Source organism: Macaca nemestrina, chromosome 17 (genome assembly GCF_043159975.1).
Source record: "Macaca nemestrina isolate mMacNem1 chromosome 17, mMacNem.hap1, whole genome shotgun sequence".
In the NCBI taxonomy this organism is placed as follows: Eukaryota; Metazoa; Chordata; class Mammalia; order Primates; family Cercopithecidae; genus Macaca; species Macaca nemestrina.
In genome coordinates, this window is record NC_092141.1 from 10228602 (window position 1) to 10240772 (window position 12171).

A 12171-nucleotide genomic window follows, 5' to 3' on the forward strand; every position below is an offset into this window, starting at 1 on the left:
GGAGGCCAAGGTGGGCGGATTGTCTAAGCTCAGGAGTTCGCGACCAGCCTGGGCAACATAGTGAAACTCCATCTCTACTAAAAATACAAACAATGAGCCAGGCGTGGCGGGGTGTGCCTGTAGTTCTAGCTACTCTGGAGGCTGAGGCAGGAGAATTGCTTGAACCTAGCAGGTGGAGGTTGCAGTGAGCAGAGATCGCACCACTGCACTCCAGCCTGGGCGACAGAGCAAGACTCCATCTCAAAACAAAGAAAAATAAAACAAACAGCCATGATCCCTGGGTGCTGGGATTACAGGCAATTATTACATTCTCTTTTCTACCTATCTGTTCCACCTAAATTTTCTCCCATACACACCGAAACCAAAGTTGTTAGCTAAAGAACATTTTAAAATTAGGACAGAGAGTCCAAATTAGCTCATAAGATTGCTATGCCTTTTGAAGTTAATTGATTAAAATCAGAATTCTAGCCACATGAAGAGAGTAGCCATGAATTTCTTAGCAAAGCCAGGGGCTATTCACAAACAGTAAAGGTAATCGGTTCCCAAATGTCCTCAGTATCCCTCAGCTGCGCCCATAGTGGTGGTCCCTGGTGACCCCCGCTTAGGGAAACAAGGTAAAAGAATGAAAGAGAGCGGCAGAGACACACAGCTCCCAGGCTGCTCTCATGCTTTGTGAAGGTTGCAAAACCACGTGCCGTGGCTTCCCGTGGTGCCCTGCATGTCATCGGAGGGAACGAGTAAATCTGAGCTGCTGGGTGACTTTGAGTAAACACAGCCTCCCTTCTGCGTAGCTGTGGTGTAAGTTTCATAATGAATTTTCACAACTTAATTAAAAGCTTTCCCCTATGCCCCAGACGCTCCGTCTCCTACACCTGCTAACCTGCAGCGCCCATTTGATTCCGTATGGAAGACTGTCTTCTAAGAAAGCAGGAGACAGGGAGGTGGACAGCAGCCAGGCTCAACATGGTGTGGCATCCCACCAGGGTCCCAGGTTGCTGTCTCACCAGCACGTCCAGGAAGCATAAGCCCACATCTGGGCAGGTTTACCTGGGCCTCCACACTGCTGCGGCCTCTCCAGGATTGGAGGATGGCCAAAATACATGCAAGACAAATAGGATTATTATAACAAGGTGCGTGCGCGCGTGTGTGTGTGTGTGTGCGTGTGCACGTGTGCATGTTGAAAGAGAGAAGTATGCCATGCACAGGAGATGCACGCTCTGTCCAACAGGATTGGAAATAAAGTCGGCATGGGCGGGGGGCCAGGGGATTAAAAATGAGGGTTAGGGCCGGGTGCAATGACTCACACTCATAATCGTAGCACTTTGGGAGGCCAAGGTGGAAGAATGGCTTGAGCCCAGGAGTTTGAGACCAGCCTGGGCAACACAGGAAGACTCCATCTGCAAATAATTTTTAAAATCAGCCGGGTGTGGTAGCATATGCCAGTGGTCCCAGCTACTTAGGAGGCTGAGGTGGAAGGATCGCCTGAGCCTAGGAGGTTGTTGCAGTGAGCTGTGATCCCAGCACTGCACTCCGGCCTGGGTGACAGAGTGAGACCCTGTCTCAAATCAAAGAACAAAAAAATACAACGACAGGCATGAGGGTTTGATGAAAGAGATTCTAGAACCAGAGGGGCAAGACGCCAGGTGTCCTCTCCTTGAGTGAAATATTCTAGTTTCTCCTTCAATCAAATGTGGGAAAGCCACATGGGTGCTTACCCAAATAACCTGGGAGGAAATGGGAAGGATCCAACACTGACAGGGCCAGAAAAGGGGTGCAGAGACGGGAACCCATAGGCACAGTGAAAACAGCCCTGAGGCTCAAACAGCCTTCAGTGCCAATCCTGCCTGGACCACTTGACAGCCATGTGACCACAGGCTACTGACTCACCAGGCTATTCTCGAATCTGTGAAACGAAGGGTGATAATATGAGCCCAGTTGCGGAAGACACTGGAGAGGGTAACAATAAACAACCCGGCACCTAGGCATCCTGAGGGATGCGCAATGAATGGGGGTTTCCGCTGGAAGGGCTTCACACAGTCTCTGTCTACGGCGATACTGACCTCCACCCTCGCCTCACCATCCCTCTGTCTGAAATGTCACCATCAACAGTCACTTCTCTGAGGTTTCTGTTTCCAATACTACCCTCCTTGGAAGGCAAACACCTGCTGGGGAGGTTAACAGCTTGAGAACTAGCCAGTGCGTTCTGGTGAGAGGGCTGGGCAGTAAGGAGACCACTCCTTACAGGGGCTGGAAAGCCAGTGGACCCAACCCGTGACCCTCAGTGTCCCACCCATGAAAGAGCAATAATGATGCCGTCCCTTCTCCGCAAGACACTGATGACCAAGGAGGTCTCCTCCATTCTGTAAATTCAGGACCTTACAGAGGGTGGGAGGCACCCTGATACTGAGCCATGAAGGGCCATGAGATGCTGAAAGAAGGGAGGAGGAGGGGACTGGGGCCACCAGGCCCATCTCCTAACGTGGCTGATGTGGCGAAGGTGGTCTCCACATCTCCCTCCTGCAGGGCCACACTCTGCCTCCATCTCCCGAGGCAGCCACAGTCCCATCACCTTTCTCTTCTCTTAGAAAGAAGTTCCTCCTGATGGCTGACTTTTAAAAAGTCAGGAGTCAAAAGACAGGGAGACAACCAGGTACAGACCCAAAAACCTAGAAACAAGCAGTCAAACAAAAACTGGTCCATGGATGCTCATAGCAATGTCATTCATAATGGCCAAAAAGTGGAAAAAAACTCAAATCTCCATCAACAGATGGATAGTGTAGTATAGACATACAAAAGAGTATTATTCAGAAATTTTAAAAAATGGAGCCGTGATACATGCTACAACACGGATAAACCTTGAACACATTATGCTAAGTGGAAGAAGCCAGACACAAAAGACCACGTCTTCTTTGATTTCATTCATATGAAATGCCCAGAATGGGCAGAGCCATAGGGATAGAAACAGATCCGTCCTTTCCAGGGGCCTGGGGAGCGGAGGATGGGTACAGGTTTTCCCTTTGGGGTAATGACAATGTTCCGGAACTGGATCGTGGGAAAGGTTGCACAATATCATGAATGCATAACTATCACTGATGATAAATATTTTGTCATGTGTACTGTACCACAATTAAAATTTTTTTTTGGCTGGGCACAGTGGCTCACGCCTGTAATCCCAACACTTTGGGAGGCCAAGGCAGGTGGATCACCTGAGGTCAGGAGTTCAAGACCAGCCTGGCCAACCTGGTGAAACCCTGTCTCTACTAAAAATACAAAAATTAGCTAGGCGTGGTGGCGGGTGCCTATAATCCCAGCTACTTGGGAGGCTGAGGCAGGAAAATCACTTGAACCCATGAAGCGGAGGTTGCCGTGAGCCGAGATCGTGCCACTGCACTCCAGCCTGGGTGACAGAGTGAGACTGTTTCAAAAATAAAGAAAAAATAAAGAAAAAATAAAAAAATAAAAAAATTTTTACAAGTGTGTTGAAGGCAGAAGTTAGACCTCCCTACCTTCAAGTCCTCACTTAAGGTCCAGTGGCACCAGCATTATCTCACCCTTCATGGCCACGGAGGGGCAGAAGCAGCCGGCCCCCAGGCATCCAGAGGATACAGTGTGCGTAACCACCCAATAATTAAGGTCTCTCTCAATCTTATTCTTCTAATTAGTTTCCTTCCAAGTTAAATCCTTCCCTTCTCTTCCTTAGTCCTGTGGCTTTTTCCCTTCAATTCTGTCAGCGCTTTCCCGTGGGAACTGAACTAGAAGCAGAGGTGACATGGGCCCAGGGGGTTGGGGACGGACCCCACCTGGAAGGAACAAGATCGGAGGTAGCAGGAGTGGGGGTGGGGGAAATGAAGGAAGTTTTCTCTAACTCGGAAATTCTTTACCCAATACACAGGGTGTCTTTGTGGGAATGATAAAACGCGGCCTCTTCCTCGAGAAGGGACCGTCCCTCGGCCAGAGTGCAAGGCCAGGCTCCAGTCCTTCTCCATCCACCCTCACCCGGGCCTCCCTGTTCAGTAGGCAACCTGTTCAATGATATATATGGAAAGCACATCCTCTAAGAATCTGAGGAAGGCTATGGATCTTCTGTCCCCTAAAATGGGTGCGCACACACACATACACACGCTATTTTATAGGTAACATCAGGAGGTTTCTAGACTACTTCAGAACCCCACTGTAGAAAGTACTCGAGAAATATCTGAGCTCAGATCCATTTGTATCCATCAATAATGGCTTTTTACCAGTCACCAAGTATCTATAATGCATGCCAGACTGGACCGGGTGCTTTAGACAATCAGCTACTCGTCACAACAAGCCTGCCATAGATGGCATTTATCCCTGCTTTAAAACAATGCATCTGAGATGCAGAGGGTTTAATAACTTGCCCAGCGTGGCACAGTTAGTTAAATGGTAAAAGCAAACAGCTTAAAAATATCAGCTGGTCAGATGCACCGACTCATGCCTGTAATCCCAGCATTTTGGGAGGCTGAGGCAGGAGGATTGCTTGAGGCCAGGAATTCAAGGGCAGCCTGGGCAATGTAGCAAGACTCCATCTCTATACAAAATTAATTAATACAAATAATAGCTTTGTTCTAGAGACTTCTATCCAGTTACCTTAAAGGTGGGCCACATCTCTCCCCAGCTATACCTACTCAGCTCTATTTCCCCACCGAGACCACCCGACACCCCAGCTCCTTCCCAAAGAGGATGACGACTCAAGCCTGATCCTCCTGCTTGTCTCCCAGTCCCCAAGTGAGCATATGATGTGCAAAAATATCACCGCCCGCGTCCAGGCCGTCACGTTCCCTAGCTGCTGGCTGACTTCCTTGTCTCTGTATTTAAAAAAACAACGCAACCCCCAACATTTTCCCCTTAATGGTGGCTACTGATTCCCCCTTTAAAAAAAAAAAAAAGCAGGCAAGCAAAGTCACCCAGAGATTACAGAGCTCAAAAACAAATCCCCCTACAGCAGTGTTTCTCAAAGTATGGTCACCGCAGGGCACCCCAGCAGTCACCTGGGATGTGAGTTCAAATGCACACTCTCAGGCCTTGACTCAATCTCCAAAGCGGCCTGGGAGGCTGCATTTGTAACAATGATCCTGGGTGAGTCCTGGGCTCTGAAGCCACTCCGTTGCAGCGCTAGAGACAGCGACTTAGAAAAACATCACTTCTGAAATGAAAACTGAGATCATAGAATTTGTACAAGCATGATTTGTAAAAAGACAGTGTTGGGCTGCACAGTGACTTATTAAAGAAAAAGATTCTGTCCCATTGCCCCAAACCCTTCCAATAAACTATTTAACAGACAGTGGAGGTTGTCTCTGCAGCCTCCAGGCGGTGCAGACCCCGCTACTCTGCTCCCACCATGCTTCAAGCTCAAGTTCAACCTGGGTGCCACCTCCACCTCCGGGACTCTCTCCCCCTCCGGAGGCTTCTGAGAACACCTGACTCTTACCTTCTCCTAAAGCTGCGAGCAAACGCTACTTGCTGGCGTTAATGGGTGGTCGTCAGACACTCGCTTTAGCAGCCGGATCAGACGGTTTTAAGGTCTCCCGCTCTGCGTCCTCTCACACCCCAAACCCAGAAGCAATAGGAGCTCTAAAGAAAAGCATATCCACAGGGCCCCACACCCCCACTCCCCCCACACCCAGATCTATATATAACAGCTCTGAAGTTGTCAGCCTAACGAGCCACTTTCTGGCAGACCCGTTGCTATGGCAATGCTTGCTAATGAGCCCAGTGCCGTGATTGGCACTGCTTGAAGGCTCCTCCACAAAGGACTCTCCAGTAAGTTCTCTCTTCCCCAACCACAGAGGCAGCCGGACACCCAGAAGCAGCCAGGGCATGGCTGGGCACGCCTGGGAGGGTTGAGTCCCGGAGTCGTCCTGGACTCAGTAGCCAGGAGTGGCCTCACTGCCAGCTCTGCACTCCTCAGGGAGTCAACCAATTACTAGTGGGGCTGCCAGGGCCCACCAGGACGATCAAGACCCAGCAGGGCTGGAGACTGCCAGTTCACTCCCACGTCACGCCTTCCTGGTGGACACCTGTTTAGGGTAGGCGGACTCCTACACAGAGCTGGGAACAGCTACCCAAGAACGACAATCTCCTCCGACTCTGGGTTAAGACACAAATCAAGCAACAGTGACATCACCAGCCCCAGAGTCTGTGTCTCTAAGAATACTGGGCGCATTTCCTGTCTCATGGGTGAAAGCATTGCGCTCCCCAACTCCAGCAGCCTTTCTGGCCATACTCAGAAATTTCAGAAACGAGTAGGGGACCCCTGGCACTGTCACTGAGGACTGCAGTCTTTGCCAGTAGTTATACAGGAGACAGGCTGGACCCTGACAGGGTCTTCGTTTTCTTTTAAAGGTCAGAGATTCAGCGACTTGGCCTGGAAGGAGGAGGTTGAAGGAGCTGCCATATCAACAAAGAAATAAACTATAAGATTCGGGAACACAGGGCCATGTCCCTATCTCTTTTTTCATAGCTTTAATCTCAGCACAGTGCCCAGAACAATGAATGAATGAATGAATGAATGAGAGAGAAAGAGAGAAAGAAAGAAAGAAAGAAAGAAAGAAAGAGAAAGAGAGAAAGAAAGAAAGAGAGAGAGAGAAAGAAAAAAAGAAAGAAAGAAAGAAAGAAAGAAAAAGGAAGGAAGGAAGGAAGGAAGGAAGGAAGGAAGGAAGGAAGGAAGGAAGGAAGGAAGGAAGGAAGGAAGGAAGGAAGGAAAGAAAGAAAGAAAGAAAGAAAGAAAGAAAGAAAGAAAGAAAGAAAGAAAGGAAGAAAGAGAAAGAAAGAAAGAGAAAGAAAGAAAGAGAAAGAAAGAAGGAAGGAAGGAAGCTATGATTGTGTCACTGCACTCCAGCCAACAGAGTCAGACACTGTCTCAAATAAACAAATACATTCCTGTTCCTTATACACTATCTGGTCTCAGGTATTTTGTTAAAGCTGCACAAATGGGGAGGGGGGAGACAAGATAATATGTATCGTTTCTTTTATTGCAGAAAATAGATTGAGGAAGAACATCCAGAAGCCTCAAGAGAAACACAAACTTTTCATCATGATCTCATATAATATCTACAAGAAACATCTCAGAAAAGTATCCAGCAACTTCAACAAAGGGCAAGAAGATATAATAACATCTATGATATAAGAGCAAAAACTCGTAAGAGAACAAAACAAGGCAAGTTGGTTTGAAAAAAAAGAAAAGCCAAAATGATATAAAAAAGGAACAGGAAATGATAAAAATTATAGGGAAGTTTGAAAGGTTGTAACAGAAGGAAAATGCACATTGGTTGCAATAAAACATAGAATTAGTACTGCAAAACAAAGTGAATTGGTTATGTACAAAACAAACAAGAATTGTTTTTTCCCCAGAATGCAAAGGAAATGGGAAAAATGCAAATGTGAGGACAGAACAGCAAACCAAGATATGGATACTGGGTTGTTCCTGAAGAGGAGACCAGCAGAAAAGCTCTAACAGAAAAGAAAGAATAAATAAAGGTTGATGGAGAGGAAAGTTCCCGAGCTGGGCTGCACGGGAGGTCCTACGCTGTTCAAGGCAAAGTGGATTTCAAAAGACCAACAAGCAGACATATCCTAACGACGTATTTACACAGCAAAGATAAGGCTAAAAGTCCTGTAATCATTTACATGGGAAGACCAGTGCAAGAATAAAAAGAAGGCTGGTCTCAAACTTCTCTATAGCCACATCTCGAAAGATGCCTCCGGTGCATGATAAGAAAAATACGAAGACCTTTATTGGTAGCCGAGCTGTCTTTCACGAGGGAAAGCAACAGAAACACATTCTTCTAGAGACAAGGACTCATGTCCTCCTTAGTAAACGTACGTAAGGGATGTGCTCCAACTGCCTGAAAGAACAAGACAAACAGAGGTGAAGAATGAAGAAATCACGGCACAAAAGGATCCAGGCTGTACGCTGAAAGCAGCTTACAGAAACGCATACGTAATTATGAATCTAGTTATACAATCATGTATACATGTTGCTATTCTCGATATATACTGTAAAAAAATGAAATTATAACCTGAGTCTCAAATACAGACACTACTAGAAAAGGGCTGGGTGCGGTGGCTCATGCCTATAATCCTAACATTTTGGGAGTCCAAGGTAGAGGAGTTCACGACCAACCTGGGCAACGCAGCAACTCCATCGCCACAAAAAACTTAAAAATTAGCCAGACGTGGTGGTGCACACCTTTTGTCCCAGCTACTAGGGAAGCTGAGGCAAGAGGATTACTTGAACCCAGGAGTTCGAGGTCACAGTGAGCCACATTTGTACCCTGTTCTCCAGCCTGAGCAGCAGAGACCCTGTCAAAAAACAAAACAAAACCCTCCACTTAAAAAAATACGCTAGGCCAGGTGCGGTGGCTCACGCATGTAATCCCAGCACTTTGGGAGGTCGAGGCGGGTGGATTGCTTGAGGTCCGGAGTTTGAGACCAGCCTGGCCAACATGGTGAAACCCCATCTCTACTCAAATATAAAAATTAGCTGGGCGTGGTGGTGTGCGCCTGTAATCCCAGCTACCAGGGAGGCTGGGACAGGAGAATTGCTTGAACCCAGGAGGTGGAGACTGCAGTGTGCTGAGATCATGCCACTGTACTCCAGCTCGGGTGACAGGGCGAGACTCCGTCTCAAAATAATAATAATAATAATAATAATAATAATAATAATAATAATATATACTAGAAGAGATCAAGAGGCAGGAGGAACACTGAGATCATGAGAACACCGAGGGAGATGGAAAGAAAACGCTGCCCTTCCTCCCATCCCCATAATGAAGCATCCGTATCCTACTGCCCCTGCTGCCAAATATCAGGTATCAGGTACCTGACCTGCCTGGTTGGCATCCATCCTCTGTCCTTGTTTCTCAAGTCCACTCTTGTCTCTTCTTAGAAACTGACAGGTTCTCAACCAGACGGAACACAACAGAGGGAAGGGGCCTTGGAGACCCAAGCCCCGGTGCTGTGTCTTTCGAGTCTCACGTCTACCAGGTTGTATTGGCCCCGAGGGCAGTCAGCTTCCGTGGGGAATCCTGATTCCTGGAATCTATTCAGGTACATATGTTGGGACCAAAGCACTTTGTGGATTGAAGGAAAAATCAGTAGGAACCCTGGGCTTGCCAAAGACCTCATTTGAAACACCTGTTTGGCTTTGTAAGCCCTCAAAGGGTTCCCAAGGCCAAAACACAGAGAAGAGCATGTGGCTATTTTGGGGCCTGGGCCTGAGCATGACCGTGTCCTGTGGCACTGTGGTTGGACCCATGTGAAAAGGGGGTCAGGTGCATGAGGCACACCTGCAGTTCTTACTAGCAAGAAGCCAAAGAGCCAGGAGGGTCGCCTTCCTTTCTTCCAGTTTTCTACGTGCAAAATTTGTCAGAGGCTTTACCAGAGTCCTCTGCGTGTTGCCTCAAATCCTTCTTATTAGAAATCACCTGGTGAGCAGGGCTACCCCCTTGAATTCATAAAAGCAATTTCTCAAATGAGGCTTTAGTCATTTAGATGCAAATGTCCTCAGGCCTCTTCCAAACCTGGCACTGTCCAGGTGTCCTCGGGCCTCACTACTTGGGGTAGATCAATGAATGGGGTGACAATGGATGTGGCGGCAATCATCTGTATCTCGCTGGCTTGAATCCCCCACTTGCTCACATCAGACGCCCACCCCCACCAGCCTCCTTGGACGAATCCAAAAGTGACTTGCTTGGGCTCCCCAACCAAGTTGCAACTCCAGTCCCCATGGAGTGTCCGGCATACTCTTCTTCATCTGCATTAGCTACTTCCCCCCCACCAACATCATCACTATCCTCTGTCTACGAAGTGGCAAGAAGAAGCCTCACACTGTGGTTGTCACTGGCACCCACCCTAAGAGGTGGACATCAGGGCCGTGGGAGTTTTCTCCCAGCCGTGCCCAGCCGTGGGTCTGAAGGCTGAACCACTTGGGACGCTCCAGACCTATCCAGCTCCTGGTAGGTCTGGCAAGAGTCGCAGCCATCCTGCAAGCCCCCAGCACATCCCTGAGGGCCAGTCAGTTTATGGGGTATGCTTGTCAAGACTGAGCGGAGAGAGGACACGGAACAATAGACTCTGTATTTTCTGAGCCTATAAAGAAATGGAGTGATCTGGTTAACCAAGAATTTTGATGAACATAATTACAATGCAGTCCATGCAGCAAGGATACAGGAAGTCAACCCTTTAACCCGCACAGGGAAACTTGCCAGGCTGGAAATATGGAGTCTCTGGGGGACAAGGATTGATGAAAAGATTTGCAAATGATCCTGCAAACCGCAAGGATGAGTTGGATGGCCCCTCCTGGGTCAGAAGCCATGTCACAGCCTTGAAACACCCGAGAATCAAGCGGTCAGCAGAGGGTAGAAAAGAAACGCCTTCTATGTGGGCCTTGCAGAACCCCTGTTCCTGCATGACCCTTCCTCCTCTGACTCTGGAGAATGAGATTTTTATGGCGGTTGCACCTGCTATCCCAGTGTAAGACAGAAGGGCCAGTTAACAGGGTTCCAGAGGAGACAATGCAAGAAATGAGGAAAACTCGGAATGTGAGCACGTTTCTTGCATCTGAGATGGCTAGTCCTTTTCGTTGGTGGCATCTCCCCAGCGGCACCATACGGCATGATGGGGATCTGAGAGACGCCCACTCTGCAGCATGGTTTGGAAGAATCTCAGCATTAATGAACCAGCGTGACTGTGCCACCAAATATCAGAGTCACTCTTCTGGCCTCTGATAGAGGGGTTTGGAGCAGGTACCTAAAGGCCTTGTGACCGTGTTTTAGAACCACAGGATCTGGGGTGGAGGACCTGGGGCGTCGTTCCACAAGCACTCCTGAAATAGAGAGAACAGCTCCAGAAACAGTAAGGGAAGCAGTAACTGCTTCCCCACCTTGAAGCCTGGAGGGGTTGGGGAACCCCAGGAAAAAAAAAAAACCTGCATTTTGTTCCATTTCAAGGTCTCTGTGGTCCCGATGTTTCAGTACAATTAAAAATGTAATTATTAAATGGCAAGGTAGTCTCCTCCCAGTAGCCGGTTCCAGCTTCCGGCTTCCAAGCCAGAAAACCTGAATGACGGTGCTCACCGGCTTTTGATTCACAGAGACATTTTACTCAAACTCTCCATTTCCTGATAAACTGTTGAGGAATGTTGCTTCTTTCCCCTCCCCCTTCCCGAGCAGAATAAAAATAGTGTGGGCCATTCTGATATCCTACCCCTAACTCAGGATGACAAAAGCATTAGGAGACAGCACACAGGCCTAGGCACACAAAGGTGCTGTGTTCCCAGACAGCGAGATGTGAGTGTGCAATTATCTCAGCCTCTCCAGGCTCCTGTTTCCTCGTCTGTAAAATAGGGGGATTGCCAGTCGCGAACACTGTGGTCCTATAACCCATGCATGGGATGGTTTTCGTAACACAGCCTAAAACCACAAGGGAAATCTCAAGGCAGTTAAATGTCCAGCTCAGCTTCCAAGAACAGCAGTCACATAAACAAAAGAGATGACAGAGGCCTGACAAGACACAAATCTTCATGAAATATTGCTTTGCTTGCTGCAAGCTTCCCTCCAAACACTTCTGGGCTCTGAAGAGAAAGAGGTCTCCAGCTCTTTTGGTCTAGATACCCGTTTATTTACTCAACCAAATCTGACTTAGAATCAGTGGGAAAGAAACGCTTGTCTGAGACACCAACAAAGCGAAGCGATGTAACAAAAATTGGAAATGAAATGCATGCCCAAATCAGGGTATGCGGCAGTGCGCATTACCTCAGGTCTGTACAGGGAGGCTGAACAGTTGGGATTCTCTTCCCCTTTGCCACAGGTCACTGTTACGGCCAGTGAATGTTGAAAAGTCCCTATTTGTCAAAGGAAGGAGTTGGGATAGACTTCAGTACTTCTCTCTTCGTCCCAAAGATTAACGATCTTGAAATACACCCTAGGTGTTCTATGCTTGTTGATATTTATAATGATATCACTTGTCCTGACCTAGAAAACGCTTTTGAAGGATATTCTGTGGATTAACTCCCTAACACACTCCTTAGGGAGTTCCTGGTACGATGAGGGTCCCTCTACAGGACCGCTGGTCCACTTCCCTTTGCAGCGGAAAAAGCCTGGGAATAAGAGTGTTTTGCCAAACTTGGTAGGGACCCGAGACAGAGAG

General features: G+C 48.0%; 1 protein-coding gene across 4 annotated transcripts in view; it reads right to left on the reverse strand.

Moving 5' to 3' along the window:
- LOC105473574 (growth arrest specific 7) overlaps nt 1–12171 on the reverse strand; it is a 291097-nt gene that overhangs the window by 112335 nt on the left and 166591 nt on the right. The window contains exon 1 of one of the 4 annotated variants that reach the window (XM_011727400.2): nt 5453–5609. The exons of the other annotated variants lie outside the window; for them this stretch is intronic. The gene's annotated coding sequence lies outside the window, so the exon portion shown is untranslated. Of the gene's footprint in view, nt 1–5452; nt 5610–12171 lie in introns of those variants that run through there. 4 annotated transcript variants of the gene reach the window in all.